The sequence below is a fragment of the Rousettus aegyptiacus genome, unplaced genomic scaffold (genome assembly GCF_014176215.1).
Source record: "Rousettus aegyptiacus isolate mRouAeg1 unplaced genomic scaffold, mRouAeg1.p scaffold_m13_p_1, whole genome shotgun sequence".
NCBI lineage: Eukaryota > Metazoa > Chordata > Mammalia > Chiroptera > Pteropodidae > Rousettus > Rousettus aegyptiacus.
In genome coordinates this window covers 62,403,646-62,411,157 of record NW_023416284.1, presented here as the reverse complement: position 1 = coordinate 62,411,157, position 7,512 = coordinate 62,403,646, and the positions used below count along the sequence as shown (strand labels likewise).

At 36.8% G+C, this 7,512-nt stretch overlaps 1 long non-coding RNA gene across 1 annotated transcript; it reads right to left on the bottom strand.

Moving 5' to 3' along the window:
* Positions 1-671: 671 nt before the first annotated feature.
* On the bottom strand, positions 672-7,036 carry LOC107509380. Its single transcript, XR_001596531.2, has 3 exons — positions 6,953-7,036; positions 3,322-3,401; positions 672-811 (listed from the first exon to the last, which is right to left on the bottom strand). It is a non-coding gene; the product is annotated as an uncharacterized LOC107509380 (long non-coding RNA).
* Positions 7,037-7,512: the final 476 nt, after the last annotated feature.

Below are 7,512 nucleotides of genomic sequence, written 5' to 3'. Positions count from 1 at the left end.
TATGTGAAATGATCTGGTTCATTTATTTGCTTCTTTTTTGTTTTGTTTTGTTTTTCCCTAGTAGAATGTAGGCTCCCTGAGAGCTGAAACCTCCTCTGTCTTCTTTATCACTCTATCCTCAGGGCTTAGAGTGGTATTCGATGTGAAGAATTTGCTCAGGTAATATTTGTCGACTAACTGAATTCTTTCTATGGCTGGACTGACTGTACTAAATGCATTTTCGCAGTTTCTTATTGCAGAATACTTAGATTGTACCCTGTGTTTTAGTACCTTTTGACAGCACTATAGTAAGTTTTTGTGCACTTGGACAGTTCTTTTCTCCTTCTGAAAATTAAATTGAAGCCGTTTACTTTTTTTTCTTTTTCTCTTTTTCTTTCTTTTCTTTTTTCTTTCTTTCTTTCTTTTTTTTTTTTTTTTTTTTTTTTTTTGACAAACCCTTGTGTCGAGAGCTGACTTTCAATAGATTGCAGCAAGGGAGCTGCTCTGCTCCGTCTGGAACCCCGACCCAGAAGAAAGTCATCTACGAATGGTTTAGCATCAGGTTCCCCTAGAACATGTGGTGCGGTGCGTGACAGGCGAGGGGGTAGCTGCGCTTCCCAGAAATTGAAGCATTTTAAACACACAGAAAAGAAGAAAGAATAGTGTAAGGAATACCCAACCACATACCTTTCACAAAAATTAAACATTTGTTAATATTTTGCCACGTTTATTTTCTCTCGCTCTCTTTTTGCAATACTTTTTTGGTGAATCATTTACAAATAAGTTGCAGACTTCATGATACTTCACCCCTTAACACTTTAGCATGCATCTCCTGAGAATAAGAACAATATATTAAGTGAGCACAATGCTATTAGCACACCAAGGAAAGTTAATAATAATTAATAATTCTCCAATTATTATTCTCCAGTTAGCCTATATTCAAATTTCACCAATTGTCTGTAAAAGTACTTTCATAGCTGTTTTATTTACTTATATTTTTGAACCAGAATCAAACCAAGTTTCATGGCTTATATTTATTTTTATATCTGTTTAGACTCAGTCTAGAAGAGTCATCCAATGTTTTTAGTTTGTTATTTATCTTAATGACTTTTTGAAGGAACTGGATTAATTTTCACACAAAATACCCCATATGATTTCTGCTCATTTCCTCATGGTGTAATTTACCTTGTTTCTCTTTTTCTCATGTTTCCTAACATTGGAGGTGAGATATAGATATTTACTTAGATTATATGATGATAACACTTATAGTCATAATTGTTTTCAACGTTAAAGTAGTCCCAAATTTGCCCACTAGATGCCCAGTTAAGTTAGCTTCTCTATTCTTTTTGACACAACCCCGTCAACCTTAGTGTGCTCTTGCTTTCTGGCACAGAAGTACCCACACTTTGCGTTTTTCCCCCTACAGGTGAACTCTGTAATTTCACAAGGAGCACTGTGTGTTTTTTTTTTTTCTTAAAGTGAGCAAAAATCATTTTAAAACAAATATCTGGGTGCCGGATTTGGTTATTACTATAAGAGTGCTATTGCTTCAAGGACTTTTTAGTGGGCTAAACTATTATATACATATATATAATTTTTAATTTTTAAATTCAAATTTATAAAGATTTTTTTTAACTTTTTTTATTTTATATGTTTACTTTAAACTCTCATCAACTTTAAAAAAAAAGAAAAGAAAATGTTAGATTTATTTAGCTTATGGCGGCAAGGGAAACTACACACAATAGAAAATCACGGGGCATCCCAAAAACGGGGCATTAGGGAGGGTCGGAGTGTGTCAGAGTTATATGTAAGATCTTCTCAGCAGGGGTTGCTTTAAATTTGTAAAGTAGATACGTTGCTGATACAGTTTGTCATTTTATCTGTAGAACATATGGGCCCCTGATGAATCACTCTTAGATCAGTAGGACTATCTTCTCTTCCAAAAACTATGGACAGAAATGAGCTGGCATCAAAAGACTGTGACCTTAGGTAGTTTGTCTTGCATGTAATGGTTTGGTAGGTTTATCGATTTTGTGAATCATAGCACAGGTATGTAAATTGTGGTTTCTGTTTCTATATTAATTCCCCTAAGATGTGCTTTTCGTATAAAAACCAACCAATCCCTAGTCCACACCCAAACCACCTCCTCTATCAGCTCTCACACTCTGAGCTACTATCCAGCTGCCCTAATCAGTCACCTGAGAGGGTCAGATATCATACAACTGTGGACATCCTCTATGCCCCGTAGGCCGCTGAAATTATTCAAACTAGCAATCCTAACCATGCTTACCATGCCTCACCCGCCAGTTCTTATAGAAATAACAACTGAATCTCTTGCTCCCCCTGCCTCCTGACTGATCCTCACGCTTCCCTGTGTGAGCCTGCGTGGAGTGGCATGTCGCCTCCTCTAAGAAACTGGGAGTAACAAACAATCTTTTCAGTGGCAATAGTCTTCTGATCTCTTGGCTTCATCATATTTGAATAATAATAAAACCTGTATTTTAGAACAAACCCCAGGCTGCAAATATATGTGATAGCCAGTTTGTCATTATAGCTCCCCAGGGAAATTTTATTCCCTTTTACTTTTTCTTTTTTCCAAATTGCACCTAACCAACCTTGGGCATAATTCATTGGAAGTGAGGGATGGCAGGTTTACTTCTAGTTCACACTTTGTTTGATGATTTACTCCAATGGTCTGTATCCTTGACTGCAATTAGACTCTCCTGATGAGGCATTTTTAAAAAACACTCATGCTCAGATCCACATCCAGACCTGGTAGACCAGAGTCTCTGTGATGGATTCATAATTCAAGTATGAGCATTTTTTAAGATCACTCTAGTTGGTGTTCATATACAGCAAATGTTAAGAATGACTGATTTAGTCTTTTAACATCTAAAGGAGGTGCCTTACTAGGCTCTTGTCTTTTTGGCTCCCAACATTCTCTACTGGAAAAGCTTAACCTATGGACGTTTTGGCAAAGAAAAATATTTAAAAGGTTCATCTCTATTATTTATTAGGAACAGGGAACAAAGGGTAGATTTAGAGTTGGAAGGCAATGAATCGATAAATAGCACAATCACACTGAGAATCACTGGAGGTGTGGTAGTGAATGTGCTAAATATGCTAACATTGAACGTGTTTAGCACAGTGCCTGGAATATGGTAGATGATTAGTATATATTATACTGTTATATTTTTTATATATAACATGGTAGTTTTATTCTTAAATGAGGCTGGGGTTTCTACTAAGAGTTGTGAGACAATGGATAATGTTCAGAAGGATGAAACAGTATCTATCCTCTGTAAAGCTCAAAAAAAAAAAATAGGACAATTACCTATTTACCTCAATTAGTTGTAATTAGTTTTTTGTTGTTGTCGTTGTTGTTTTTTTGTGACAAGTTCTTGAAACAGAAGTATAAGCCCCTAAAACAGAAAAAAAGACTACTTTACTAGGGCTCTAGTATGGGAAATTATAAGCTTAGACTTTTTAATGTTCAACAAAATGTATTTCTTCCTTAATAAAGACACTTTTTTTTTTTTTAATGCTTATAGCACCTGGTCTTCCTAGGTAGTCTCCCATACAAGTACTAACCAGGCCTGACTCTACTTATAAAGACACTTATTTTTTTATTGAAGTTTCATCACCATTTGTTTGGAATCAAATGAATCCGTGTTGCCATCTCATTAATCCTTAGTGCTTTTGGGAGAAAAGAGTGTAGAATTCTCCATCCCATTCACATTGGCTTTACTTTTCACAATTCGATATTATGTTATTGAAACCAAATTCTCTACCTTTTATTTTTTTTTATTACTAGCAATAGACTAGCAATTTTTGATCCAGAATCATATTATTTTGTTAATTTGATGCATTGATCTTTGTGCTAATTTTTTTTAATTGAGATATAGTTATATTAGCTTCAGGTGTACAATATAATGATTCGATATATGTGTATGTTACGAAATGATCACCACAATAGTTTAATTAACATCTGCCCCCTCACATAGTTATAATTTTTTTTCTCGTGATGAGAACTTTTAAGATCTAGTCTCTTAACAACCTTCAAATATACAATAGAGTTAATACTATTAGCTATGGTCACCATGCTGTGTATTACAGCCCCGTTTGAGCAAGATCTGGCTTTTAAACTCTGGCTCCTCATCTCAAAACTAATGGTACATTCCCTTGTTTGGAAACTGTGACTAAAAAAATTAGCTTTAATGCTCTACCTAAAGCATTATGTTCTCACGTTCCCTTGGAATATAGCGCAGTAATGTCATTCATTACTAGTTCATCATTTTTTTTTATTGCTTTTAAAGAGAGAAAACTTTTTCTTAATCTAGAATTTTAAATATAAGTTTCCCAATACCCAGGCTTCAGCTATTTCCGGTACTTATTGTCTTCTCATTCTGTCTCTCGCCTCTACTCTCAAACCCATTGTAGCAGTGCGGTCAGAGTACCCATCAGCATAATGCTATGTCCTATCTCAAGTGTTTTTCTCCTATTCTCTCTCAGGCTTTTCCTTAAGCCATTAAAGGAAGCTCATTTTTCAAAAGAGCCTGCAATCTTTGGGTAAAAGATCTCTTATGGCAACTCTCCATCAATGGGAAATATAGGTTGTGGGATAAATCCCACAGTACCCTTCAAAGGGATAAGCCTGAAATGCATTCTTCCTAGTTCTTCAGAATATCCACACTGGGATTGATCTCCCATTTCCCACAATGGTAACCTGTTCGATGATTCACCTTTTTGACTTTTTCTTTTCCTCTCTTACACTCCTTTTTCCTCTTCTCCCTTCTTCTGGTTTCCTGTCATCACTTGTCAAATAAATTATATACATCTAAATCTCTTTTTCTGGGAGTCAGAACCCCAGTGAAAACACATTCTCTCCATAGGAACTCAAAACCTTACTACTCCTCTCATAATTTCAGTTAACTTTTAAAGAACTTAACAGTTAAAGCCAGTATTTATGTTAGGAAACATATAAAGGCAAAATTACCATTACAAGCATAAAACATATTTGTACGTGTGGATTTCTATTCTATTATAATCAAATATCTATAAATTCTCTATTGATATCAATAAAGCCTTTTCATAGGAAAATTTGTTCATTCATATATTACTGGATAAATTATGATTTTGAGTTGCCACATGATGGCAGTGCCTGCAAGCCTTTATATATTAGATATAGTCTTGTGCTGCATCCACAGGACTGTGTTGATCCTATAGTGTGCTTCGGATGGACAGGCCATATCTAGAAAATGCCCCTGAAAAGTCTGTATAACCTTCATCAATACCCAGCCCACTTGGGCTAGCTGAAGTCACTTTGACACGTACCCAAATTTTAAGCTTCCACGCTCACTCACAAAGGCCTGCAAACCTGGGGAGGTGTCTCCCCCTTCCTCCCCCAAATCAGCCTCTTTCTCATTACCACTGACAATATTCTATCACTGCCCGTTTCTCTTTGGCCTATCTAAGAGCTACTGGCAGTGCTAGGAGCTGGGACTTAGACAATTAGTTGTGCAGACATGTGGATGCATGGCCCAGGCACCTGGGCAGGAACTCACTTGGATGATGCTCAAACAAATGGAGTAAATACATTTCTTTTTCATATCTCTGCTCTAAAACATTAAGAATTTTTGTATACTGTTTGACCCAAATGTCCCAAGAAGCAGACACAGATTGAGATTCTGGAATCGAACTGCCGACCTGTAAGCCCATGATACCTGGGGTGATCACTGCATGATAACCCCTAGCATGTAGCACATTGACCTAAATTAGGGGTGACCAAACTATGGCCCATAGGCCAAATTTTCCCCATTGCTTACTTTTGTAAATAAAGTTTTATTGGAACACAGCCACTCCGTTTGTTTACCTATTGTCTGTGATGCTATCTCTAAATGGTTGTGACAGAAACCTTATGGCCTGCAAATTCTAAAATATTTACTATCTGGCCTCTTATGAAAAAGTGTCCATAGGTAAGGAAGATGATGAGGTACATGGAGAAGAAGTGGAGGAAGGAGAATCCCCTTCATCCTCACACTGACCAGCTTCCTCAGGCATCTCCTTACTGAACCTCTCATTTTCCTATCATAAATTTGCTCCTTTCCCCACAAACAAACATGTACACCCAGTCACTTTCCTATCTGACTGAATCAATTCCTTTGGAACTGGGCCCATTAGTACATTTCTGTAGGAAGGGAGATACCTGTGTTAGGAGAGGGTCTATGTGCTAGGGAAGTATAAGAATAAATGCCGAGCCAAATGTCAATAGCAAACATCTTTGGATAAAGCAATTAATGGTTATTCATTTTTATCTTATCTTTATTTTCTAATGATTTTATTATAAAAGATACTTGTTTAATTAAATATATATTAGGGAACATATTAAAAATGTTAAGAGTTCTTCACAACAAAAGTCTCCAGAGACTCTACTTAGAAATCTGTTATTTTTTTACCCCTGCAGCACACGATTTTCCTAGGTGGTCTCCCATCCAAGTACTAACCAGGCCTGACCCTGCTTAACTTCCGAGATCAGATGGAATCAGGCAAGTTTAATAATTTAATATAATGGATGACGGAAGTCAGAAATTTTACTTACTAGATTACTGGTTTATTTTATTTTTTAAAAAGGATAAAATTCAGCAACAGCAAAATAGAAAGGATGCATAAGGCAAGGTGTAAGGGAAGGGGTATGGAACTTCCACGGTCTCTCTGGGAATGCCATCATCTGACCACCTTCATTGTCTACCAACCCAGAAGCTCTCTGAACACCTTCGGCTGGGGTTTCTTGTGGAGGCTTCATTAGATGTAATTGATTAAATCATTTGTCATTGGTGATTAACTCAACCTCCAGCCCCTCTTCCTTCCCCAGAGGTTGAGGAGGAAAGTAAGGCTAAAAGTTCAACTCTAATCATGTGGTTGGTTCCCCTAGAAAATAGCCTCCATTCTGTGATTATCTAGGAGCTATCATTACCTGTAATTATCCAAAGTCACCTCCTTCACATAAACTAGGTGTGGTTAGATGGGACTTGTCATAAATAATAAGAGTCTCCTTCCACCTTTAGCTCCCTGGAGCCATTTCAGGATCTGAGATCAAAAAGACCAAATATTATAACAAAATATACTCCCATCACTATCATCACTTAGAAAATCACAACATTGTTAGGAGCTATGTGCCAGCAATAAGAACGAAGACCAAATACATATATATATATTTTATTATAAATCACAATATCATACACCCATATCTTGTTGCAGGCAACTCAGGTCAGTCTCCCTGTAACTTTCCCAAGCAATGCCCACTGTTTCTCTCTGAGGTCCATATTAGGCAAAAGAGAGACAAGTCTCTTAGGCAGCCCCTGCCAGGTTAGAACATTGTAAGTAAATTCTTCCCTGCTCTATTCAGTTTGAAGGAGGGAATCAAGAACTGAGCTGTTGCCTTAGATGGTCTATTTTATGTTTTCATTTGTCATCTTTTGCAGATAGGTCAGTCTATCTGCAGTTTTCCTGAGCGATGACCACTGTTTCTTTCTA